This window comes from Lolium rigidum, chromosome 1 (genome assembly GCF_022539505.1).
Source record: "Lolium rigidum isolate FL_2022 chromosome 1, APGP_CSIRO_Lrig_0.1, whole genome shotgun sequence".
Lineage (NCBI taxonomy): Eukaryota > Viridiplantae > Streptophyta > Magnoliopsida > Poales > Poaceae > Lolium > Lolium rigidum.
In genome coordinates, this window is record NC_061508.1 from 33811905 (window position 1) to 33839308 (window position 27404).

The 27404-nt window shown below is 47.4% G+C and overlaps 1 pseudogene; it reads left to right on the forward strand.

Moving 5' to 3' along the window:
- Positions 1–10912, forward strand: part of LOC124706555 — a 54865-nt pseudogene extending 43953 nt beyond the window's left edge.
- The last annotated feature ends 16492 nt before the right edge of the window (positions 10913–27404 follow it).

Genomic DNA, 27404 nt, shown 5'->3' on the forward strand with positions numbered 1-27404 from the left:
GGGTGATGTGAAAGCAGCACTAATATGAGAGCAATATTAACGAGTAACACGGTAGCAGACAACAAGTAACACGTAGGCAATGGCACCAGAAAATAGTTGATACTACTTCCAATGACATATAGAACGAGTATATGATGATGAGAGATGGACCGGGGTTCCCGACTATCTACACTAGTGGTAACTCTCCAATAACAAGTGTTGGGTGAACAAATTACAGTCGGGCAATTGATAGGATTGAAATAGCATTAAGACAGAACATCAAGATTATTAATCATGTAGGCATGTTTTCCATATATAGTCATACGTGCTCGCAATGAGAAACTTGTACAACATCTTTTGTCCTACCAGCCGGTGGCAGCCGGGCCTCTAGGGAATCTACTTGGAAATTAAGGTACTCCTTTTAATAGAGCACCGGAGCAAAGCATTAACACTCCGTGAAAACATGTGATCCTCATATCTAAGCCTTCCCCTCCGGTTGTCCCAATTTCTGTCACTTTGGGGCCTTTGGTTCCGGACATAGACATGTGCATACAACTTGTAGATACAATCTAAGCAATAAGTATAGAGCTTAAATCTAAGATCATGCCACTCGGGCCCTAGTGACAAGCATTAAACACAACAAGATTGCAGCAACAATAACTTCATAAACTTTGTAGATAGACAATCATAATGTAACAATCCATCGGATCCTAACAAACACAACACCGATTACATCAGATGAATCTCAATCATGTAATAAGGCAGCTCATGAGATCATTGTATTGAAGTACATGGGGGAGAGAATACCAACTAGCTACAGCTAGAACCCGTAGTCCATGGGGGAACTACTCACGGAGCATGATGGAGGCGATGGCGTTGATGGAGATGGCTTCGGGGGCACTTCCCCGTCCCGGCAGGGTGCCGGAACAGAGACTTCTGTCCCCCGAAACGGAGTTTCGCGATGGTGGCGGCGCCCCTGGAGTCTTTCTGGAGTTTCGTCAATTGGTGTCGCGTTTTTAGGTCGAAAGGGGTCTTATAGGCGAAGAGGCGGAGTCGGAGGGGCCACGGGGCCACCTCACACTAGGGCGGCGCGCCCCCCTCCTGGGCCGCGCCGGCCACACGTGTGGGGCCCCCAGGGCACCCCTCTGGCCCCCCTCTGACTTTCTGGAAGGTTCCGGGAAAAATAAGATGTTGGGTCTTCGTTTCGTCGAATTCCGAGAATATTGCCCGAACAACCTTTACGGAACCAAAAACAACGAGAAACAGCAAGCTGGCCCTTCGGCATCTCGTTAATAGGTTAGTTCCGGAAAATGCATAAAAACATTATAAAGTGCAAGCAAAACATGTAAGTATTGTCATAAAACAAGCATGGAACATCAGAAATTATAGGTACGTTGGAGACGTATCAGCATCCCCAAGCTTAGTTCCTGCTCGCCCTCGAGTAGGTAAACGATAAAAAGAGTAATTTATGTAGTGACATGCTACTTACATAATCTTTATCATACTATTATAAAGCATATGAGATGAATGCAGTGACTCAAGGCAATGATCTATAGTTGCTAACAAATAGATAACATATAGGAAAACTTTTCATGAATAGTACTTTCAAGACAAGCATCAAAAGTCTTGCATAAGAGTTAACTCATAAAGCAATAAGTTCAAAGTAAAGGCATCGAAGCAACACAGAGGAAGATTTAAGTTTCAGCAGTTGCTTTCAACTTTCAACATGCATATCTCATGGATAATTGTCAACACAAAGTAATATGATGAATGCAAATAAGCAAGTATGTAAGAATCAATGCACAGTTGACACAAGTGTTTGCTTCTAAGATGGAAAGAAGTAGGTAAACTGACTCATGAGCAAACTCAACAATATAACTATCACATAAAGCATTCTTATCATGAGTCTCATGCATAAAATTATTACTCTCCACATAAGCATAATCAATTTTATTAGTAATAGTGGGAGCAAATTCAACAAAGTAGCTATCATTATTATTCTCATCATCAAATATAGGAGGCATATTGTAATCATAATCAAATTTACTCTCCATAGTAGGTGGCACCAAAAGACCACTATCATTATAATCATCATATATGGGAGGCAAAGTATCATCAAAGTAAATTTTCTCCTCAATGCTTGGGGGACTAAAAATATCATGCTCATCAAAGCCAGCTTCCCCAAGCTTAGAATTTTCCATATCATTAGCAACCATGGTGTTCAAAGCGTTCATACTAATATTACTACCAGCATGCAAATAAGGTTCCATAGGTTTTTTAATTTTCGCATCAAACCATCCATGTCTTAAATCAGGAAATAGAATAAGAAGCTCATTGTCGTCCATTATGCCAAACTAGTGTAAACAAGAAACAAAAAGATGCAATTGCAGATCTAAAGGAAATAGCTTCGAGTACTTACAACGGCGAAAATAGCTTAGTAGCCGAGATCCGGAGTGTGAGTACCTTTTACCTTTCCTCCCCGACAACGGCGCCAGAAAATAGCTTGATGTCTACGAGTGCTTCTATTCTTGTAGACAGTGTTGGGCCTCCAAGAGCAGAGGTTTGTAGAACAGCGAGCAAGTTTCCCTTAAGTGGATCACCCAAGGTTTATCGAACTCAGGGAGGAAGAGGTCAAAGATATCCCTCTCATGCAACCCTGCAACCACAAAGCAAGAAGTCTCTTGTGTCCCCAACACACCTAATAGGTGCACTAGTTTGGCGAAGAGATAGTGAAATACAAGTGGTATGAATAAGTAGTAGCAACGGCACCGGAAAAGTGCTTTGCCCGGGACGAGTAAACAAGCAGTAGTAACGCAGAGTAAAACGAGTAAACAAGCGGCGATAGCGATATTTAGGAACAAGGCCTAGGGATTAGACTTTCACTAGTGGACACTCTCAACTTTGATCACATAACAGAATAGATAAATGCATACTCTACACTCTCTTGTTGGATGATGAACACATTGCGAAGGATTACACGAACCCTCAATGCCGGAGTTAACAAGCTCCACAATTCAATGTTCATATTTAAATAACCTTAGAGTGCATGAAAGATCAACACGACTAAACCAAGTACTAACACAAGCATGCACACTCGTCACCTTCACACTATGTAGGAGGAATAGATCACATCAATACCATCATAGCAATAGTTAACTTCATAATCTACAAGAGATCACAATCATAGCCTACGCCAAGTACTAACACGGATGCACACACTTGTCACCATTACACCGTGCGGGAGGAATAAACTACTTTAATAACATCACTAGAGTAGCACATAGATAAATTGTGATACAAAACACATTGCAATCATAAAGAGATATAAATAAGCACTTCACTACGCCATTCATAACAGTGAATAAGTATTCGTGAAATATAGCCTAAGAGACCCACACGGTGCACACACTTGTCACCTTTACACACGTGGGACAAGGAGTCTCCGGAGATCACATAAGTAAAACCCACTTGACTAGCATAATGACATCTAGATTACAAGCATCATCATATGAATCTCAATCATGTAAGGCAGCTCATGAGATTATTGTATTGAAGCACATAGGAGAGAGATGAACCACATAGCTACCGGTACAGCCCCGAGCCTCGATGGAGAACTACTCCCTCCTCATGGGAGACAAGCAGCGTTGATGGAGATGGCGGTGGTGTCGATGGAGAAGCCTTCCGGGGGCACTTCCCCGTCCCGGCGGCGTGCCGGAACGAGACTCCTGTCCCCCAGATCTTGGCTTCGCGATGGCGGCGGCTCTGGAAGGTTTCTCGTACCGTGGCTTTTTCGTATCGAGGTTTTAGGTCAGGGACCTTTAAATAGGCGAAGAGGCGGAGTCGGAGGGGCGACGAGGTGGCGACACCATAGGGGGGCGCGGGCCACCCCCAGGCCGCGCCGGCCTATGGTCTCGTGGGCCTGTGTCCCCTCTCTGGCGGTTCTCGTGTGTTCTGGATGCTTCCGGGCAAAATAGGAACCTGGGCGTTGATTTCGTCCAATTCCGAGAATATTTCGTTACTAGGATTTCTGAAACCAAAAACAGCAGAAAACAGGAAGTGGCACTTCGGCATCTTGTTAATAGGTTAGTTCCAGAAAATGCACGAATATGACATAAAGTGTGCATAAAACATGTAGATATCATCAATAATGTGGCATGGAACACAAGAAATTATCGATACGTCGGAGACGTATCAGGGGTCCACCGGTGGGTATATGCCTCCATTTTAGCTTGGTTAGGTCATAGGTACATGTGGTAACAAGTATAATCCCATATTATCTCAAGGTTCTCTCCGGTTCACCTCCCAGGGAGTTCCCCCTATACATCTAGAATCTGCGTAAGTGTAGGAACCCCATGTCCGAGAAGCCGTACATACCTGGGGGTAGCCTTGGATATAAAACCATCTCAAATTACTTGTGTGCATGACATGTGGACACACACAAGTTTGGGTCCATTCCCACCATCCGAGTCTCGATTTCTGACGAAACCCTAGTTCTGTTGACTGCGCGGTCTACCCCTTTGACTACATCCCAGCGGGGGTCCCCCGGTGGGCATATGCCTCCATTTTAGCTTGGTTAGTTCATAGGTACATGTGGTAATAAGGATCATCCCATATGATCTCATGTTTCTCTCTGGTTCACCTCCCAGGGAGTTCCCCCTATACCTCCAGAATCTGCCTAAGTGTAGGAACCCCATGTCTGAGAAGCCGGACACACCTCGGGGGGGGGGGTAGCCTCGGATATAAAACCATCTCAAATCACTTTTTCCATACCATGTGTACGCACACAAGTTTTAGGGCCATTCCCACCCTCCGAGGCTCGATTTTTTACAAAACCCTAGTTCTGTTGACCGCGCGTTGACTACATCCCAGCGGGGGTCCCCGGTGGGAATATGCCTCATTTGAGATTGGTTAGGTCATAGGTACATGTTGTAATAAGGATCATCTCGTATGATCTCAAGGTTCTCTCCGGTTCACCTCCTAGGGAGTTCCCCCTATACGTCCAGAATCTGCCTAAGTGTAGGAACCACATGTCCGAGAAGCCGGAACACCTGGGGGTAGCCTTGGATATTAAACCATACCAAATAAATTTTGAGCACACCATGTGGACACACACAATTTTTGGGGCCATTCCCACCCTCCGAGGCTTGATTTCTAACGAAACACTAGTTCTGTTTATCGCGCGGTCTACCCCTTTGACTACATCCCAGCGGGGGTCCCCCTGTGGGCATATGACTCCATTTGAGATTTTTTAGGTCATAGGTACATTTGGTAACAAGTATCATCCCATATGATCTCAAGGTTCTCTCTGGTTCCCCTCCCAGGGAGTCCCCCCTATATATCCAGAATCTGCCTAAGTGTAGGAACCCCATGTCCGAGAAGCCGGACACACCTGGGGGTAGCCTTGGATATAAAACCATCTGAAATAACTTTTTTGCATACCATGTGGACAAACAAAAATTTGGGGCCATTCCCACCCTCTGAGGCTCGATTTCTGACGAAACCCTAGTTATGTTGAACGCGCGGTCTGCCCCTTTTACTACATCCCAGCGGGGGTCCCCGGTGGGCATATGCCTCCATTTGAACTTGGTTAGGTCAGAGGTACACGTGGTAACAAGGATCAACCCATATGATCTAAAGGTTCTCTCCGGTTTACCTCCCAGGGAGTACCCCTATACATCCAGAATCTACCTAAGTGTAGGAACCCCATGTCCGAGAAGCCAGACACTCCTAGGGGGTAGCCTTGGATATAAAAACATCTCAAACAACTTTTGTGCATACCATGTGGACACACAAAAGTTTTGGGGCTATTCCCACCCTCCGAGGCTCGATTTCCGACGAAACCCTAGTTCTGTTGACCACGCGGTCTACCCCTTTGACTACATCACAGTGGTGGTCCCCCGGTGGGCATATGCCTCCATTTGAGATTGGTTAGGTCATAGGTATATGTGGTAACAAGGATCATCCCATATTATCTCAAGGTTCTCTCCGGTTCACCTCCCAGGGAGTTCCCCCTATACATCCAGGATCTGCCTAAATGTAGGAACCCCATGTCCGAGAAGCCGGACACACCTGGGGGGTAGCCTTGGATATAAAACCATCTCAAATCAATCTTGTGCATACCATGTGGACACACACAAGTTTGGGCCATTCCCACCCTCCGAAGCTCGATTTCTGATGAAACCCTAGTTCTGTTGACCGCGTGGTCTACCCCTTTGACTACATCCCAGCGGGGGTCCCCCGGTGGGCATATGCCTCCATTTGAGGTTGGTTAGGTCATAGGTACATGTGGTAACAAGGATCCCATATGATCTCAAGGTTCTCTCCGGTTCACCTCCCAGGGAGTTCCCCCTATACATCCAGAATCTGCCTAAGTGTAGGAACCCCATGTCCGAGAAGCTGGACACACCTCGGGGGTAGCCTTGGATATAAAGCCGTCTCAAATCACTTTTGTGCATACCATGTGGACACAGAAAAGTACTGGAGCCATTCCCACCCTCCGAGGCTCGATTTCTGACGAAACCCTAGTTCTGTTGACTGCACGGTCTACCCCTTTGACTACATTCCAGCGGGGGTCCCCCGGTGGGAATATGCCTCCATTTGAGTTTGGTTTGGTCATAGGTACATGTGGTAACAAGGATCACCCAATATGATCTCAAGGTTCTCTCTGGTTCATCTCCCAGGGAGTCCCCCCTATACATCTAGAATCTGCCTAAGTGTAGGAACCCCATGTCCGAGAAGCCGTACACACCTGGGGGTAGCCTTGGATATAAAACCATATCAAATCACTTGTGTGCATGACATGTGGACACACACAATTCCGGGGCCATTCCCACCCTCCGAGGCTCAATTTCTGACAAAACCCTAGTTCTGTTGACCGCACGGTCTACCCCTTTGAATACATCCCAGCGGGGGTCCCCCGGTGGGAATATGCCTCCATTTTAGCTTGGTTAGGTCATAGGTACATGTGGTAATAAGGATCATCCCATATGATCTCAAGCTTCTCTCTCGTTCACCTCCAGGGAGTTCCCCCTATACATCCAGAATCCGCCTAAGTGTGGAACCCCATGTCCGAGAAGCCGAACACACCTCGGGGGGTAGCCTTGGATATAAAACAATCTCAAATAACTTTTGTCCATACCATGTGGACACACACAAGTTTTGGGGCCATTCCCACCCTCCGAGGCTCGATTTTTGACGAAACCCTAGTTCTGTTGACCGCGCGGTCTACCCCTTTGACTACATCCCAACGGGGGTCCCCCGGTGGGCTTATGCCTCATTTGAGCTTGGTTAGGTCATGTACATGTGGTAACAAGGATAATCCCATATGATCTTAAGTTTCTCTCCGGTTCACCTCCCTGCGAGTTCCCCCAATACATCCAGAATCTGCCTAAGTGTCGGAACCCATGTCTGAGAAGCCAGAGACACCTGGGTGGGTAGCCTTGGATATAAAACCATCTCAAATCACTTGTGTGCATGTCATGTGGACACACAAAAGTTTCGGGGCCATTCCCACCCTCCGATGCTCTATTTCTAGGGAAACCCTACTTCTGTTGACCGCGCGGTCTACCGGTTCAGTTTCTTCTACACCACGCCCTAAGACATCATCATACCCACTTATCATTTGAGCCTCATGTGGAGTGGCTTGCGAGGTCTCTGCCAGCGGGGTGGCAGTCTCTAGCTGAGCCTCCTGTGGACTGGGTTGCGAGTTCTCTGCCGGAGTTGGTTGAGAAGCATCGGCTGGTGCTCGATCACGGTTGCGCCTCTGGAAGTACATATGAGAGACCAATTCGGCGGGCTCTTCTGCATAGCTCTTCATCGCGTAATTGTACAGTCACTTGATGTATGAGAAGTATGTATGTGTTCCATCTGATGACACCACGTAAAAGCAGCGACTCTCCTGGAATGTGTGGTGCTTGTTAACCTGCAACAAAGAAAATGAGCCGGACACACCTGGGGGCTAGCCTTGGATATAAAACCATCTCAAATCACTTTTGTGCATACGATGTGGACACACAAAAGTTTTGGGGCCATTCCCACCCCCCGAGGCTCGATTTATGACGAAACCCTAGTTCTGTTGACCACACGGTCTACCCCTTTGACTACATCCCAGCGGGGGTTCCCGGTTGGCATATGCCTCTATTTGTGCTTGGTTAGGTCATATGTACATGTGGTAACAAGGATCATCCCATATGATCTCAAGGTTCTCTACGGTTCACCTCCCAGCGAGTTCCCCCGATACATCCAGAATCTGCCTAAGTGTAGGAACCCCATGTCGGAGAAGCCGGACACACCTGGGGGTAGCCTTGGATATAAAACCATCTCAAATCACTTTTGTGCATACCATGTGGACACACACAAGTTTTGTGGCCATTCCCACCCTCTGAGGATCGATTTCTGACGAAACCCTAGTTCTGTTGACCGCATGGTCTACCCCTTTGACTACATCCCAGCGGGGGTCCCCCGGTGGGCATATGCCTCCATTTGAGCTTGGTTAGGTCATAGGTACATGTGGTAACAAGGATCATCCCATATGGTCTCAAGGTTCTCTCCGGTTCACCTCCCAGGGAGTCCCCCTATACATCCAGAATATGCCTAAGTGTAGGAACCCCATGTCAGAGAAGCCGGACACACCTGGGGGTAGCCTTGGATATAAAACCATGTAAAATCACTTGTGTGCATGACATGTGGACACACACAAGTTTTGGGGCCAGTCCCACCCTCCGAGGCTCGATTTCTGACGAAACCCTAGTTCTGTTGACTGTGCGATCTACCCCTTTGACTACATCCCAGCGGGGGCCCCCGGTAGGCATATGCCTCCATTTGAGTTGGTTAGGTCATACGTACATGTGGTAACAAGGATCATCCCATATGATCTCAAGGTTCTCTCCGGTTCACCTCCCAGGGAGTTCCCCCTATACGTCCATAATCTGCCTAACTGTCGGAACCCCATGTCCGAGAAGCCGGACACACCTGGATAGGTAGCCTTGGATATAAAACCATCTCAAATCACTTGTGTGCATGCCATGTGGACACACACAAGTTTTGGGGCCATTCTCACCCTCCGGTGCTCGATTTCTGGGGAAACCCTCGACCGAGGTTTCGGGGGATCTATACCGCCCTTATACATAGGTTTCCCGGAAAGGGGTTCGCCAAAAAAGTAGTGAGGAAGAAATAAACCAATTGAAATGATTGGGATTAACATTTATATGGGTAATAATTATCTTTGTACTAAAAAGTGTAAAAATAAAAAAAAGGTGCATAAGTTGTGCCGACGGCCAGATTTTATGCCGTGGGTAGCCGTCTCCACAACATGGAGGCGCCGTCACGGGGGGAAAGTGGGGCCCAGAAGTCAGACGGCTGGAGATGTGCCGTGGGTAGCCGTCGGCACAGCCTGAAGGCGCCATGAGGGAGTGACGGCGGGCCTGCTTGTCAGACGGTGTGCCGACGGCTGGAGGTGTGCCGACGGTGGCCTTCGGTGAACTCCTGGCTGTGCCGAGGGCCCATGTTGCGCCGAAGGTGGCCGTCGGTGTACTGAACGATGTGCCGACGGCCGGCCTGTGCCGACGGTTAGCTCCGTCGCCGGTTGCTGGGGGCCTCTGTGCCGACGGCCCCGACATTTTGTCGTCGGCACATTGCCTGGCCGTCGGCACACGCCAGCTCTCCCTTAGCGACAACTACACGGATGAGGACAAGCTGTTCTTGTGCGACGAGGACCAGGGCCCTCCGTGATATGGGAAAAGTTCAAGAGAGCAGGTGGCTCTGCACAGTCTTTTTTTTTTGACTTTTTCTTTTTTATATCTCTTATAAATTTGATTTTTTTGCAGGCCACTCAATCATAACAAATAGAATGGAAGAAAAATAGTTCGGAATTTATTTTACAAACTAAAATTTCAAATTATTTTGAAATTCAAATCAAATTCTTGATATATATATAATTAATGATATAAAAAATCCGAAATATTTTTCCCATATTCTAGTTGTTATGTTTAAGTGATTTGCAAATTTTCAAGTTCAAAGATTGTGTGGTGTGAAAAATATAAAAATGAGAAGTTTGTTTGAGAGGAAAAAAAAAGGAGCTAACACGGATCTTGATGCAGTTTAGACGGTCCAGATACGGGTGCGCACTGAGGACGGACAACTACATCGTGCCGGGGCTGTTCTTGGCCACGGGCTTCCAGGAGGAGCTCGACATGCTCTTCCCGGAGCCGGACACCGTGTTCCACCACCTGGGCCGGTACGTGTTCCACCCCAACAACCACGTCTGGGGCCTCGTCACGCGGTACCACGATGCGTACCTCGCGGCGGCGCACCGGCGAGCTGGCATCCAGGTGCGCGTCTTCGGCAACGTACCAGAGTCAACGGAGATCCTGGAGCAGATCACCACATGCACGCAGAAGGAGAACCTGCTGCCGGAGGTGCTCGCCGTGGGGACCACTGTTACACCAACGCCTGCCGGGAAGTCTATAGCCGCGCTCCTCAAGACCTGGTACTACGACACTATCAAGAGCATGTACTGGGAGCACGCGACGGCCAACGGCGAGGCGGTGGGCGTGCATCAGCCCAGCCACGAGGAACACCAGCAGTTCGGCGGCAAAGTCGCACGATGCCAAGGCTTGGGCGGAGATATATCTGCTGAGCCTCAACGATGTGCTGGTGACCACCGGCTGGTCGACCTTCGGGTACGTGGCGCATGCAGGGGATCGGCGGCCTGACACCGTTGATAATGTACAAGCCAGGCGACAACGGTTCCGTTGTGCCGGACCCGCCGTGCAGCCGGGACCTGTCCATGGAGCCGTGCTTCCACGCGCCGCCATACTACGACTGCAGGCTCTCAAGAAAGGGGCGGACACCGGGAAGATTGTGCCGCATGTCCAGAATTAATTGCAAAGACATGAGCTGGGGATTGAAGCTTGCTCCTCGTAGTGCAACATAGTGTCAGTCTAACTTCCTTCGGAAGTATAAAGGAAAGAGGAATCCATTTCACCCCTTTGGCCTCGTTCGGCCGGAGAGTTTTGACAGGTTTTTCCGTGTATTTTCCTTACCGGCTCAGTACAAAACACGTAGAAACACTTTATAGCATGTTCGGTAGACCGGATTTGGACGGGCTGAAACACAGAAAACTCTAGGAAACTCGTAGGGTTGAAGTGGATCTGAGACACGCCAGAGTCCTCGCGTTTTTGACGCTCGATGCGTAGAGCTCTAGCGACGCAGCATGAAGGCCAAATTTGCAACTCTGCGCGGCGCGACCTCTCCAGTCCATTCCTCCCCGGATGGAGGGTGGTCGTTGGTTGCCTTGGTGAGAGGTTGCAATTCTGGGATAGGAGAAGACGTTCGCGAGTTTCTTCCTGTGATTGAAGTGTTTCCAGTTTCCACCCAAGACACGGCTCAAAATACTCGGTAATACACGTGTGCCGAACGAGGCCTAAGGCGTTGTTTATTAGCGGTTTTACTTCAAAAGTTATAAGCGATGTCTTGTTATTGACAACTCCACCGAATTAGGTATCAAGTATAACAACAGCACTACTCGAAAGAAAAAAGAAAAAAAGTGTTATCATAACTGATTAATTATTCTCAAAACCTAATTCTTGCATTGGCACCGTCTCAGCCTAGGCGGTGCTAACCTCTCCCGCACGTCCGTTAGCGATCGTGTGCCCTAGATGAAGCGGCGCTAAAACCAAAAATAAAACAGCTACCTGTCCGGACATGGTGTTTTGGCTCATAGGTGCACCTACTATTAAAAAAAAGTATTTTAAATTTATTTTAAAATGTTTAAAAATTTTGAAATAAAATCCTTAGTGTGCATCCTCACATTCTATGTAGCTCACAAAAGTTTGGCTCGAAAAAACATTTGTGTGCACTATGTAAAAAAGACAAAAAAATGTCTCGTTAAAAGCTATTTTGGAGCGTCAAAAGTTGTTTTTTATACTGGCCACAAAAAATAAGCCATATAGTTTTTTGAGAAAAATTTCAGAATATAAGGTTTATTGCATTGCTCTATTTGTATGGACAATATTTTTGGAGATTTGATTAGGTTTATTTATCTTATGCAAAGTCCTCTATTAGCTCACTGCAATTACCAAGGGTTAATCCTAGCCAAACATGGTGTAATTTTTTCTAAATATGCATTTCTTAATTTCCGTGCCGAAAACTATATGGCTTATATTTAGGACCGGAGGGAGTATTTTTCAATGAAACTTCATGCACGAACATAGAATGTCTTGGTGTACACCCTGATAATTTTTTTTTCAGAATTTTTAGATGTTTTGATATATGATTTTGAACAGTGGGTGCATCTACACTTATGAGCCAAAGTAGATTTCCCCTACCTGTCCCCCTCTATTTTCTTTATCTCTGTTCAAATTTTAAAGTCGAGCCAACCTTGTCCCCACATTCTCCTCCCTTCTCTTACCCGCATCGAGCTCATGGTGGATCTCCACCTTCCATTCAGCCTCGTCGGCGGCAAGCGGTATGGCGGAAAGCCTCGGGTAAGTTCTCCTGGTTGGTGAGAGCATTGGCGGAGAAGCTTCGATGGCGCGGAGTAGCGGATCGAAGCATATGAGGGCGAGTTGTTGTGATGAGCTTCGGCTGCGCAGCACCGCGATTCGACACGTCTGAGGCGGGCGACCGTCAGGAGAGTAGTCAGTGAAGAAGAATCTACAACAGACTATCCTCGTGAATCAACCCGTTCGAGATGGGTGGCCGTGCTTGGAGGAAGGAATTTTTTTGCAACAATATCTATAACTAGCGCCACATCTCATAAATGTTGCACTATATGTCCGAATATTACCACAAAGATTTCCTTTGCTGCAATACGTAGTCTCTATTGCAACAAAATGACTAACTCATGCAACGTGGTGCAATTGTCGCAATATCACTACCGTATTACAATGATGACACTACTTGTGGCAATATGTGTCTTCTATTGCAATAAAAATTCTACTTAGCACGACGACATGGACCTATGGCAATATATGGAGCCTATTACCACGAACTGGACACCGTTGCAATTTCTTTGTTGCAATAGACCGGAATCCTTGTAGCGAGCTGTGCTGGTGAGTTTTCTTCTTATGCCTGCCGTTGTTGCTTCGGCGGTGGCGTCTTGCTCGACGCACCTCCAATTATTTGCTCAGTTCACAATGATCCTGATTTTTAATAGTTGTTCACGGTGGTTGTGATTGTTTGTCCAGTTCACGTTGGTGCTTGTATAGTAGGGTTGTGCTCATTTTAGTACTAATGTTTGTACTCGTCTAGTAGTCAGGGTGGTAGCCATTTTTGTAGTCACGGTGGTCTAGAGGACTGAGTTTATCACCTATGAGTTCAGTGTATCTATTTAGATGTGTTTTGTCTCAGTTAGCATCTATGAGTTCAAGTTAACTACGTAGTAATCCATGTAATTTGTCTCAATTAGTTACACTAGTCATCAACCCGTGCGCCTGCACGGGCTAGATTCATCTTGAATAACAATTTAAGTATGAAACAATTATAAATTCATGGCTGCTCGAAGTTACGGTTTTAGTGGATTTCCATGAACACCGTACCAACTTATCTATATGGAACACATAAGTTATATTTTCAGAGTTACAACCTTCATGTTATATTTTTTTTATAAACATATATTTTATTAATTTCAACTTTCTTATTTTAGAATGGGTGTACAATATCCTCACCTGCTTACCATAATATTTTGAAAAAATGTTCACTAACAGGAATGAAGTGTCAAGAACAAACTTGGCTGTAGTTTGTGCGCATGTGGTCTATCAAAATAATGGACACACTTAACTGAAATCCTTGGTACTGGTACATTCTTGTGCCACATGACATGGATAGCTCCACTTAGAAAACAATAAGGTCCGCCTTTTGTAGTAACATCCAAGTTCAGCTGCTGCTGCCAGTCTCACAATCTTACCACCAAGTCCGTAGGAACTTGAGTTGCTTCTTTCAAACTGAAACAATTCATGCTAAAAGTAGAACAACAAACTATCAAGAAGTATTAGATTAAATCGGGAGCATATATATTATGGTCCTTTTTGATGTGCGAGTACTAAGGTAGCAGCGTATGAGTGATACAACACTACAAAACTTGAAGCGTGAACATAAGCCATAGGAGCAAGAAATTAGTTAAAAGACACAAACATAAGATAGTTGGAGAGAATGACCTGTCGAGGTACACTGTCCGGTGAACGTCCTGGCTCGTCAAAGATATTCCACGGTGAAAAGAGCAGAGTGTGATGGGTACCAAGGCCTGTACATTACATAACAAACATCGTATGAAGCATTAGTATAATTAATATTCTAGGACTAATACTTAAAGAAAAATATTGTAGCCAACATGCACAGGGAAAAAAAATGAAATAATCAGTTTAACATGACTGTAAGAGTTGTAGGTACTAATATAGCTCTAGAAAGTACACTACATTATTGGTAGGAAAGAATTGCGTATACCAACAGAAAGACCCAATAATAGGGCACTACAGATCATATATCTTCCAGTTTTAGGACTGCACACAGCATAGACTCAATCTAAAAATATGGAATAGTGCAATAGTAAAGAAGAACAGAAGCCTGCATAGTGGAAGGTGTATACATATGTTGTTTTCTAAATGTGTTCGGCATTTCTCAATGATTAGGGTCAAATGGTGTGTCGGATCATATATTTGAAGGAACAACTAACCAAAATTGGCTGAAATTAGGATGAGCTGTGATGAAAAACATCGCCTGATTGAATAAAAGCATGTATTCTTGTTGAACTACCAGCAAGATGTCTCAGTTACCAACTACGATTTGAGCATCTAGGTGACAGCGATGTGGGTCTAACTTACTATGATAGAGCAGTCAAGATATCTACAGTAGATACTAAGGGAACTTGCTGACGGAATGTATGACATATTCTTGAGTCATCCACATCACCACTGAAATATAAATATCAGTTCGATAATTGTGTCTTAAACCTGCAATGTAAGCTGGTTGTACACATTCCAAAGGAAATCCAAAGAAATATGTAGAACATTAGAATGCAATTATCATATATCCAGATGATTATAGACTGGTTTGACTATCTCCTGACGCAGAATGCAAAATGTGTTGGGAATTAAATGTGATCTTTGTTATGAGTTTGAATCTCCGTCAAACATATTGAATCAGGCTCAAATTACTGCCCCAGTAGCAAACTGAAGAATGAGAGTGTTTCATCATGCAAGATATAGTTTTCAGTAGAAAAAATGGCATACCTACTTTTTTTTAACCTATGTCTTGATGATACAGAAGAAATGAAGGCTGATTTTGTCCGACTTATGGCCATCGAAGAAAGGAAGAACATATGTCACCACTTCCGTTGGATTATGAATATGAAGAATGTGATCAGACTGTACACACATGTATTCTTATTACTCATACAGTAGGGTTGTCATGGAGTAGAATAATTTCTGAACAGGACAATATTTAGAAAGCTATTATATCATGGAAAACTGCTTCTTTTGTGGAATGAGAGATACTCTGATCCATAGATAATAGCTTAAAATAGAATGATAAGGTGAAACAGGAGGTAACTATCTATAAGGCACAAACCTATGAATATTGTAGGTTGCAGGTAGCGCACTACAATTGCAAAATTATTATTGGTATACCTATGTTATCTGCTCCAGGACAGAGCGTGCGCTCTCTCTCTCTCTCTCTCTCTCTCTCTCTCTCTCTCTCTCTCTCTCTCTCTCTCTCTCTATTTTGTATCTCTATCTCTTTCAATGTGGCACAATCAATTAGTAACTAAATTATAAAAGTTCCGCAAAAAATAATATAAATCATCTAGATATATTACTGCATAGAGAGTAAAAAGAATGCATAGATTTACATGTAGACAGAACAAACACCAGTTAGATGGATTAGTGTTTTGTCCCATTGTTATCACCAGATTTTGGCTCAATCAGGAGGTGGGCCGCGATCAAGATGGGCTTGAAAGATTACACATGAAAGATCTATGAAGCGGCCTTGCACGGAGAATTTGGGCTAAGCTGCCCGTGTATCTTTAATTATGGTAGTTTGTATCTAGATTAAAAGTTAGAGTTTATCTCGTGCACGGTTTAGTGCACGCCCACATTAGAAAGTCCCCTGGACTATAAATATGTATCTAGGGTTTATGGAATAAACAACAACTCACGTTCAACCCCAAACAAAACCAATCTCGGCGCATCGCCAACTCCTTCGTCTCGAGGGTTTCTATCAGGTAAGCGACATGCTGCCTAGATCGCATCTTGCGATCTAGGCAGCACAAGCCCCATGTTGTTCATGCGTTGCTCGTACTGAAGCGCTTTTGATGGCGAGCAACGTAGTTATCATTAGATGTGTTAGGGTTAGCATTGTTCTTCGTTTAAGCATGCTTACGTAGTGCAACCCTTGCATATCTAGCCGCCCTCACACCTATCTCGGTGTGGGGGCGGCACCTCGCTTGATCATTATTTAGTAGATCTGATCCGTTACGATTGCTCCTTGTTCTACAAGGATTAGTTTAATATCTGCAATAGTTAGGCCTTACAAAGGGGGGGAGGATCCAGTGGCACGTAGGGTGGCGTTCGCAAGTCCTAAGCAGGATGTTCCGAGGATCAACTTCATGTTGGTTTTTAGGCCTTGTTTAGGATCGGCTTACGAGCACCGTGCGTGGCCGCGAGGCCCAACCTCGGAGTAGGATGATCCGATTATGCGGTGAAAACCCTAAATCGTCGTAGATCTCATTAGCTCTATCTTGATCAAGCAGGACCACCAAGTATTCGTGCACCCCGTACGAATCATGGGTGGATCGGCTCTTTGAGCCGATTCACGGGATAACCTCGAGAGCCGATCGAGGCTCGTATTTAACGTTTACATGTATGCCCTGCAGGAAACTAAGCGAGGCATCCCCATCACCTTCCCGACCAGGTATAGGTCGGTGGCACGCCCTTGCACTTCGCATCGCCGCGTGTGACCGGAAGAGCATTGCGGGCCGTCGCTCGGAGGGGTCTCAGCCAGCCGCAGCTCTAGGCTCTTCCCGGCTCTACGGTGTTGACAAGGCCGCTGCCCGCCGGTGGGTTTTGGCAGTCAACACATTCTGGCACGCCCGGTGGGACAATCGTCTACATCAACCACATCGCCATCTACATCTGAGATGGCGGGCGGCACGCCAGTCACGTGCGATGAGATCAAAGCCATCCTCGAAGCCGAACTCATCGGCTCTTCCCACCGAACCCACTCCCATGGCGTCAGGGGGAGGGGTTCCACGCCCGAAGGCGCACTCGATGGGATAGATCTCTCCACCCCGTCAGAGGAGCGCACCAGGTCGCTGAAGCATGGGGATCTGCCCAAGGAGCTCAGAAGGAAACATGATGGGACCAAGGCAACCCTTGGAGCCGAACTCATCGGCTCCTCTGAGAAGACCCGGCCGCACGATATCAAGCTCGGTAGAGACCCACGTCCGGGGCCCGGTGTCGACACGGTGGATCTCAGCCACTCCATAGGTCAGCCAAAGTTTTCCTTTGGTGTCAATATGGCAGGGTCTGCAGGCCGCCATGACAAAGAGAAAACGGAAAGCAGCCACTCCCGTGGCAAGGATGAAGAGGGAGCCGATCCGCGCGACCAACCCCAAGATGAGGACAGGCGGTACCCGGCAAGGGAGGGGATAAGAAGCATGCGGTATCAACGCCCACTCTCCAAGCACCTCCTCAACAAATACGAGCAACACCACGACCGACGTCGGCGCTACGACGTAGATGATGAAAGGAATTTTCGGTCTGATGCCGAGGTCAGAAGGTACCGCCAACATGGTAGAAGCAACGACGGGTACGATCGTCACGCCGAAGAAAGGCCAAGGGGGCAGCGTGACATGGATAGGCACTGGGACTGCCCTTTCTTCAAACATTGCTGGGACTCAGGAATGAGCCGATTGCCAACAGTCGAGGACTGCCCAGAATGCAAACAAAGGAAGAAGGACGCCGCTAACGTGTCTGTGTTCAGCCGTCTAGGGCCTTTCCCGCCTCGGAACAAGCATGCTGAGTCCGCTCAGGTGGAAGATCTCGAGGAGCTAGAGGACGGTGGTGAAGAATACAAATATCATCAGCCCAGATGGAGCCCTGATGGGCTCAGCCGTTCCCAGAAGCGAAGAGTTCAGCGTCTGCGTGGGTTGGAAGAAGCTGAAAGATTATACCTGCGCACGCTATGGAAGGCACGGCCTGATCTGGCCGCCAAAATTCGGCGAACCCTGGACAAGGAAGGTCAGCCACAAAGAAAAGAGTGGCGCCCCGAACAGAGAAAAGCCGATGATGAAACATCGGCTGGCACAAATATGGTGTTTATCCTCCCTTCGGAGTTCAGTGCTCCAGGATTAGATGAGACATCCGTGGCACAACTTGACTGCGGCCCACGGCCGGTTATCTTTGAGAAGCCACGGGAAAGGAGCTACAGGCATCTGAAGGCCCTGTACTTACGAGGATATATCGATGGGAGGCCTGTAAATAAGATGCTCGGTGGACACCGGAGCGGCAGTTAACATCATGCCGTACTCTATGCTACGTCGGCTGGGACGCTCGAGTTCGGATCTAATCAAGACTAACGTGACGTTGAGCGACTTCAACGGCCAAGCGTCTGAGGCACAAGGAGTTCTGAACGTGGATCTGACCGTAGGAAGAAAAACTATCCCTACGACGTTCTTCATCGTTGATAGCACGAGCGGTTATGCTCTGTTGCTGGGAAGAGATTGGATCCACGCCAACTGCTGCATTCCCTCCACGATGCACCAATGCATAATACAGTGGGATGGTGATGAGGTAGAGGTCGTCCAGGCCGATGACTCGGCCGAAGTTTCAACGGCTGGCATGAACGCATGGGAAGCAGCAGGCCAAGAACCCCTCTCAGGCATCAACTTGGACGACTGTGAGCGCATCGACGTGACAAAGGGAAGGGTTAAGCTAGTTTTATCCACTGGCCTGACCATGTAGTTGGAGCCAAGCGATGTGCAACTTGGCGAGGCTGATCCTTGGGATCGGCCCCAAGGGTCTATGAAGGAACATTACAAAACCTTCACCGAGCAAATAACGTGGAGGCCGATTCCAGTAATCGGCCGTGAATATCCTCACCATTCAGACTGCCTGGGTTCAACACATGATCCAACAGAGCCGATATCATCAATTCTCTTGACAGAATCGGCTCGGGGGGGCGCCCAAGTGGATAAAACACGAGGAGATGCAGATATGCAGTAGAAGTGTCCCATCCTATGGCGATGGGTATTGGAGTATGGGGGCCGATGCACAAATCGGCCGGAAATTCAAAAAATTTTAAGCATAGCCGATGTGCAGACATCGACTTAAGGATCAATGGATGAACAGCCGATGACGAAGCAATCGGCTGCGACGTTTTGACCAAGATGGTGACTTAGTAGCTGTCACTTCTAGGGGGTGTTACGTCCAGAATTTGGAGGGCATCAGAGATTCAAAGACACCCCCACCGGGAGGCGTCCCAGCCTGCCAGAAACGAAGAGCCGATAGTTGTTGGAGTCGGCTGATTCTACATTACAAGTTGGAAGCCGAGGGTGACCGATGTGATCGGCTCGCTGTTATTCTCGCCCGACTGAGGCCCGGGGGGCAGCTTGCCCCGAAGGATCCTTTGCTACGCGGACCAATTTCGTTGGAATCGGCTAACTCTGCATCACAATGGGCTTGAGGAATGGTGCTGATGTGACGGAATTATCAGTTTCAATATGCAAGACGATTCAGCGACAAGCCCAGGACTATGTTGAGGGCACCCACTCAACACTAGATTAGTAGCCTGCTGAATCGGCTGTGTAGACTGTCAGCGGATGAAAGGTGGTCTACTCTCGGACGTGGTCGAGCCCAGGCCTGTTTGCCTGAATTATTGGTCTTCATCATTGTCTCTACCCCGGCTGAGGCTCGGGGGCAACTTGCCGCGAGAGGTCCTTTGCTATAAGAAGGCCGAGTTCGCTAAAATCGGTTGGCTCTGCGTCTCAGTTTGATTTGGAGCAATGGTTGCTGAAAGAGAACAGAGCAGGATTATAAAACGTTACTGCAGAGGTAATGCCTGTCCTGCAGAAGTGGCAGCTTCGGCGTTTAAATTGATCCGGCAACGATCTTAGGGCGCTTCTAGAAACAAAGAGGATCTGGAAGGGAAAGATGTGGCAGAAGAATGTCGGAAGGCCTAGGGTCTGCACGCTTATGGCTGGGCCTGGTTTGACCAGGAACTTGGGTCCGGATGAATCCATCACAAAATCTATCGTAAGAGACCGATGCGATGCCATCGGCTTGTTGGGCATTGTCCAGATTGGCAATCGGCAGAATCAGAGTGAAGGACAATCGGCTAAATTATCATAAAGGGAATCGGCTAAATCGAGTTGGGGAATTTCTTCATTGATAAGCCAGATTTCTTACATAGAAGAGTTGATTGCTCTCAAAAGAAATACTAGGGGGATACATTGCCCCGTCTGATACTGCTAGCCCTATGCTAAGACCCTATCTAGGGGCCGCTGCTGCCCTCGTCGTCGTCGTCGCCGTCATCGCCGCTGCCGGCGCTGCTCCCTACCGGCTCGTCATCGCTGCTCCAGCGGCCGCCGGCAGGACCCTCAGCGTCTTCATCCTCTTCGTCAGCGTCGTCTTCACTGTCGACGTCGCTAAGGTTCCCGGGCCAGAGGTGGCGGCGTTTGGCCGGCGGCTCGTCGGAGGAGCTGTCTTCGTCCTCCTCCTCCTCTTCCTCCTCCTTCACCTCCTCGGAAGTGGTGAAGTCCGCCCAGGAGATGCGATCATCATCGCTCTCCTCCTCCGGTTCCCCGACAGCAAGGAAACGGAGGTCGCTCTCCCCGTCGGTCAAGGATTTGTCATCCTCGGACCTGACGGAGGAGTCGTGGTCCTCTTTGTCCCACTTCGTTGGGGCGAGGATGTCGTACGCCGCTTGCGTACCCCACGAAGGCGTCGACTCTCGGATGGGAGAGGACACGTGGGAAAGATCTGATGAAGAAGAGGAGGAAGAGGAAGAAGACATGGTTGCAGGGGAGGGTTTTTTGGAGTGCTAATGCGGAAGGGGTGAAGGGGAGAACTGTTCGATGCGGTTAAATAAAAGGAGTTGGGGGTTTTAATTTTCGAGCGAGCTCTCGAGGACATGGTGCCAAAACTGTCAAGTCGTGCAGAGAAGTTGGGAAGGCAAGTCGTCATGATGAAGCATGCTGCGACAGTTCTGCTCTGCCGTGACACGACCCCTCTGAGGAAAAAACAGAGTGGTTTTGAAATTATCATTACCAAAACCAGGGGGGCATGTGTTATCACCAGATTTTGGCTCAATCAGGAGGTGGGCCGCGATCAAGATGGGCTTGAAAGATTACACATGAAAGATCTATGAAGCGGCCTTGCACGGAGAATTTGGGCTAAGCTGCCCGTGTATCTTTAATTATGGTAGTTTGTATCTAGATTAAAAGTTAGAGTTTATCTCGTGCACGGTTTAGTGCACGCCCACATTAGAAAGTCCCCTGGACTATAAATATGTATCTAGGGTTTATGGAATAAACAACAACTCACGTTCAACCCCAAACAAAACCAATCTCGGCGCATCGCCAACTCCTTCGTCTCGAGGGTTTCTATCGGGTAAGCGACATGTCTGCCTAGATCGCATCTTGCGATCTAGGCAAGCACAAGCCCCATGTTGTTCATGCGTTGCTCGTATCGAAGCGCTTTTGATGGCGAGCAACGTAGTTATCATTAGATGTGTTAGGGTTAGCATTGTTCTTCGTTTAAGCATGCTTACGTAGTGCAACCCTTGCATATCTAGCCGCCCTCACACCTATCTCAGGTGTGGGGGCGGCACCCGCTTGATCATTATTTAGTAGATCTGATCCGTTACGATTGCTCCTTGTTCTACAAGGATTAGTTTAATATCCGCAATAGTTAGGCCTTACAAAGGGGGAGGATCCAGGTGGCACGTAGGGTGGCGTTCGCAAGTCCTAAGCAGGATGTTCCGAGGATCAACTTCATGTTGGTTTTTAGGCCTTGTTTAGGATCGGCTTACGAGCACCGTGCGTGGCCGCGAGGCCCAACTCCGGAGTAGGATGATCCGATTATGCGGTGAAAACCCTAAATCGTCGTAGATCTCATTAGCTCTATCTTGATCAAGCAGGACCACCAAGTATTCGTGCACCCCGTACGAATCATGGGTGGATCGGCTCTTTGAGCCGATTCACAGGATAACCCGATAGCCGATCGAGGCTCGTATTTAACGTTTACATGTATGCCCCGGCAGAAACTAAGCGAGGCATCCCCATCACCTTCCCGACCGGGTATAGGTCAGGTGGCACGCCCTTGCACTTCGCATCGCCGCGTGTGACCAGAAGAGCATTGCGGGCCGTCGCTCGGAGGGGTCTCAGCCAGCCGCAGCTCTAGGCTCTTCCTGGCTCTACGGTGTTGACAAGGCCGCTGCCCGCCGGTGGGTTTTGGCAGTCAACACCCATGCAATGTATTCGATCTTGTATCTCTTGCCGAGCCGAGCAAGGCCGAACATGTAAAAGATAGCCTCAATGGCTACTGCTGGAATAAATGAGACTGATATAAACATGGTATTGCATGTTATGTAGCTCTTTCTTACAGCGTGCTGATGACGAATTGTTTTTGATGATCCAAGAAATATGTACTTAAGTTAGACGCTGGTGATTTTACCCTTGGTAAGCAACAATAGCACGGAAATATATGCTTCTTTAAGATTTAGATTGCTCATTTAGATCCACCGGTGGTGTTCTGGAGAGTGGGCAGGTTTACTACTGAACGGATCGTAGCGAACAAGAGGCGGAGAGGTGAATGGTCGCTAGGTCATTTTTATGTCTTCTTGTTTTAATGCGATGCGGAAGTAAAGGTGATAGCTTTGGTGATAGGGGTGATCCTAGTATGATCCTAGGCTAGTGCAACAAGCAAAGGAACCGAACAAGATAGTAAAGTGAGGGAGCGGGACAACCGGGACGCGGAGACGAGGCGAGGTTTATTTCCCGCAGTTCCTCCCACAAAAGGGAGTACGTCTGCGTTGAGGAGGTGCTAACTACGAAGGCTAGGCGGCCACACATGCCTCACCTTGTTCCTCGAGAAAGCCCCACGAAGGAGCTTCCCCTTCTCCACTAAGTAGCTGGTCGAGGTGGCGGTTCCTACACAAGGTTGGGGCGAGCTCCACAAACATCGGAGGCTCCAAACACCCTATGGGGCTAGCACAACTCCAAGCTAGCCTCCATAGGAGCACTTCCTCCAAGATCCCACAATAGGAACCCTAACTCCAAGATCCACTAAGGACTAGGTGGTATTGGTGAAATCTCTCTTGGTAGAACTATAGATCGGGGCCTCCTCCACCACTCCTCAAAGTTTGGGCAAGATTGGTTGGGTAGGTGGGGAGATCCTCAAGGTTTGAGCACAGCAACAATGGAGAAGAGAGAGAGAAGATATAAAATCGAGCTGAAGAAGAAGGGGCCCTTTTATAGGCTCCCCCAAATCCAACCGTTATGTGCAGATCACGCACAACCGGTACTACCGCTTGGGCAAGCGGTAGTACCGCTCTGGGTTTGAAATCCGACGACAGATTCGTCACGTGGGCTCGAAGCGGTAGTACCGCTGCCGGTACCGCTGAGGTACCAGCATGGCCTCTGCGAGCCTCGGACTCCACCCGGTACCTTGGCGGTACCGGAGCGGTAGTGTCGTAACTCAAATTACGGTACCAAAACGGTACCATGTCGGAACTACCGCTTGGGAACGTCACTTCCGCTTGTGGTACCGCCGAGGTACCGCACTTCACTCTGTGGGCCTTTCTGCGTGCAATTCCCAGAGCGGTACCTCAGGCCGGTACCAATAGGGTAGTGGTACTACCGCTACTAGTACCGGTAGTACCGGTCAGGCAGATTCTGCATCTCCTCTTTCCCTCTCCAACCACGTCACCTCACGACACACACACAAAACCTGAAAACCTATAAGCTACTCTTGAGTCTTCCGATCATGATGTGTTCAGTGAGGGCACCGTGCACCTGCAAATCTATCAAAGACAATCTATGCACACGGTTACATTCATTCAAGTGTTGTTATCAAACACACAAAACACGAGGTATAAATCTTGCTCTTTGAATCTCCCCCTTTTTGGTGTTTGATGACAACACAAGAATTTGCAACATAGCATAAGATATTATGATAAGGTTCTAGGTTTGCAAAAACTAGATGGAGCTCCCTAGACGTGTGCATAGTTAGAATATGCATTTGAATACAAATACACACATCCTAGAGATACAACTCCCCCTAGACTCTACAAACCATGCACATATGCAACAAGGATACTTGACATGTTCATATAGCATATGCACACTATGGAGGCAACATATGGCAATACAAGGAGTTTTGGGTGAATGTGTCATACCTTTGCCTTGAGAAAACCCAAAATTCCAATAACAATGCCTCCATAGAAATGGTGTAGCCACAATAGATGAATACCGAAAACCAATATAGGCTACCACGAATAGGTCTTATTACAAACCGGAAGATCCACGAATAGAGTAGCAAAGTAGCAAGCATACGAATAAGTTTCTCGAATAACTAGGGATAAAAAGTGATGCCAAGGACGAAAAACCAAAATGAAGCACCCAAGCCCTTGGCATCCCCATGCAAATACCTGTCCTAATAGAGCAACTTCTCCCCCTTTGGCATCAGAACACCAAAAAGGGAGAGGAAGCATGCTAGCGTCCCAAGGGGATCACAAGCCTCGGAACTGTAGCTCAAAAGGACACTAAGAAGCAACAAGAGTGAAACTGCACAGGGCGGTAGTACCGCAACCTAGCCCGATTGTACCGCTTGAACCGGTAGTACCGGTCATCGTGACCGGTACTACCGCTCGAGCACAGCACCACTAGATCTAGGTCGAGATTCATAGCATTGAAGCACAAAGTTGCTAGCTAGTATCCCTCTACATGGAAGAGCTTTCTTGGATGATTCTCCACCAAGAACTCCAACAAACCCTAACCTATGCATCTAGGGAATCCAACAAACCCTAGAGAGAGAGGTTCGAGTTCATACGGAGGAGATTTGACCGGGGATGGCCGGAGGAGGAGATCGGGGCCAGTATCCTCGAGTCTACTGAGCTTGGGTGATGCCTTTAACTTGAGGTGGGTGGGAGAAAGTGATGGATTGGGTAGATCCGTCCCCACCCGGTACCTTAAGTCAAAGGCGGAAGCGGTAGTACCGGTCGCTAGAGCGGTAGTACCGCTTTCCGATACTGAACTGGTACCTTGGGCGGGTAGTACCACTCCCGGTGAAAATCCTGACAGTCGTCAGGACACTGCACAGGGGCGGCAGTACCGGCCCAACCACCGGTAGTACCGGCCACCAAAGCTCAGAAAACCCAGATTTTAGTGTAGGCTTGTGCTTTTAGATGAAAATGGCTCAAGAGGTAGGTATTGGCTTAGGATTAGATGGAGAAACTGTTAAGGTACTACTCAACCAAGCTTTGCAAGAATCGACATGAAAAGCCAAGCTTGGGTGAATTTCCCACAAAGAACATGGAGAAATGAAAAACAAATGCAAATGGGAAAGAAACCAAAAGAAGATCAAAGAAAATAAAAAAGAACCAAAAACTCCTCAAGGAGGAGGTTGGTGGCCGAAGCCACCGTGTAAGAGTATAATAGCGTGAGGTCGCGTAGATGTATCTAGGACTCACAACTAAGACTCAACATGAAGCTCATTAGTCACTTATTTGACAAATAGAGTATGTTTTGGGTTTCTTTTATGCATTATGGGGGAGGGATAGCACAATAAGTTTAAACCGCACTCCCCCTATGTTCATGCGTGCTTTCCATCAAGACATTAGCTAAAGAGTGGAATGTGTGCACGACGGTCAAGCGAAGTTCGACGGATCTATGATATTTAGCTCATGCCTCAACTCAATGAAACGCTTTTCATCCAAGGGCTTTGTGAAGATGTCCACCAATTGCTCCTTGGTGCCAATGAAGTATAGGACAATATCTCCTCGAGCAATTTGATGAAGTGATTCCTTATCTCAATGTGCTTCGTCTTGCCATGGAGTACCGGATTGTAGGCGATATTGATGGCGCTCTCGTTATCACACAAAAGAGGACCTTGCAATACTCAAGTCCATAATCCCGCAAGGTTTGCCTCATCCATAACATTTGAGCACAACTACTCATCGCGGCTGACAAGGTATTAACTTGTCAATGCCTACAAGTTGTAGACTTGGCTTTCGTGGAAGTAGAGGGCAAGTAGATCTCGAAGCTTTCAGCCGAAAAGGTGCTCGACTGCTAAAAATTAGGGTTGATGTGACAATGATATTGATCCTTTCTTTGTCCTTCGACTCCCCCTTATATAGGAGGTGGAGGCGAAGGTTTTGTATTACACAAGTTACAAACGCCAGGAGACTCTTTGAGTTCATCCCGTAAAGTTACAAATCTCTATTCCTAATCTATCTCTTCTTGCCATAATCAACGCTTTAATGGGCTTCCGGGCTTCTTAAACTTTGGATCGTGGGCCTCCAGTAAACCCCGGGTACCATCTCTGGCAGGCCCATCCGGGATGCCTTTGTCAGTAGCCCTCGAGATATTGCTTGAGTCGTAGAGTCGAGTAAAATCTCCATCGTAAAATTCATCCATAAATTCTCCGAGTTACTTATAAACAATTTATTCGAGACATATATATCTTGTACAGGGATAATGGTATATGGGGCTGGTTCATCTGACGGATCAGGTACCAGTTAACTGCTCTTGTGGCAAACCCGCAAAAACCTACTTCAAGGTCAAGTCCCTGGACATGACCCCGGAATACTGGCGTAATCCGTCATGCGCTTTAGGACTTAATCATGAATCGAATCCCAGTCGTATTTATAAAATCCACAGCGCGCCGGCTGGGAATATTTCTTCGTATCTGTTGATACGGAAAAAAGTAGCAGAGCGCATTCGGGTGCGATACCACGCCACACAGGACAGAACCCGGGGTCTTACCTTCGTAAAGTTTTACAGCATCCAGAGATTTTATCGCGGCATACGCGCTCTAGGAATATATTGTCGATTACCTTTATCGGTTGTTGGAATAGCCATTTTGTCGAGTCACATAATGATAATATCTTGACGCTCCCGATGGGAATACACGACGAGTTATATATAACTCGAAGATGTATGGCAAATCATTTCTCCGTGTATTTTGTCTGCCAATCTTTTCCCTCTGCATATTCTATCGGGTGCGCGACCAGGGCTCCCGATGGGAGTAGCCCCCGAGGCTACAGTCGAGTATTTATACTTGGTTGTAGGCTCAACTTGTATTGTTGCTTCCTTCAATATTTTAAATTCACAACTTCTCTTCCACCTTTAACTTATCGGGTGCGCAACCAGCGCTCCCGATGGGAGTAGCCCCCGAGGCTACAGTCGAGTATTTATACTTGGTTGTAGGCTC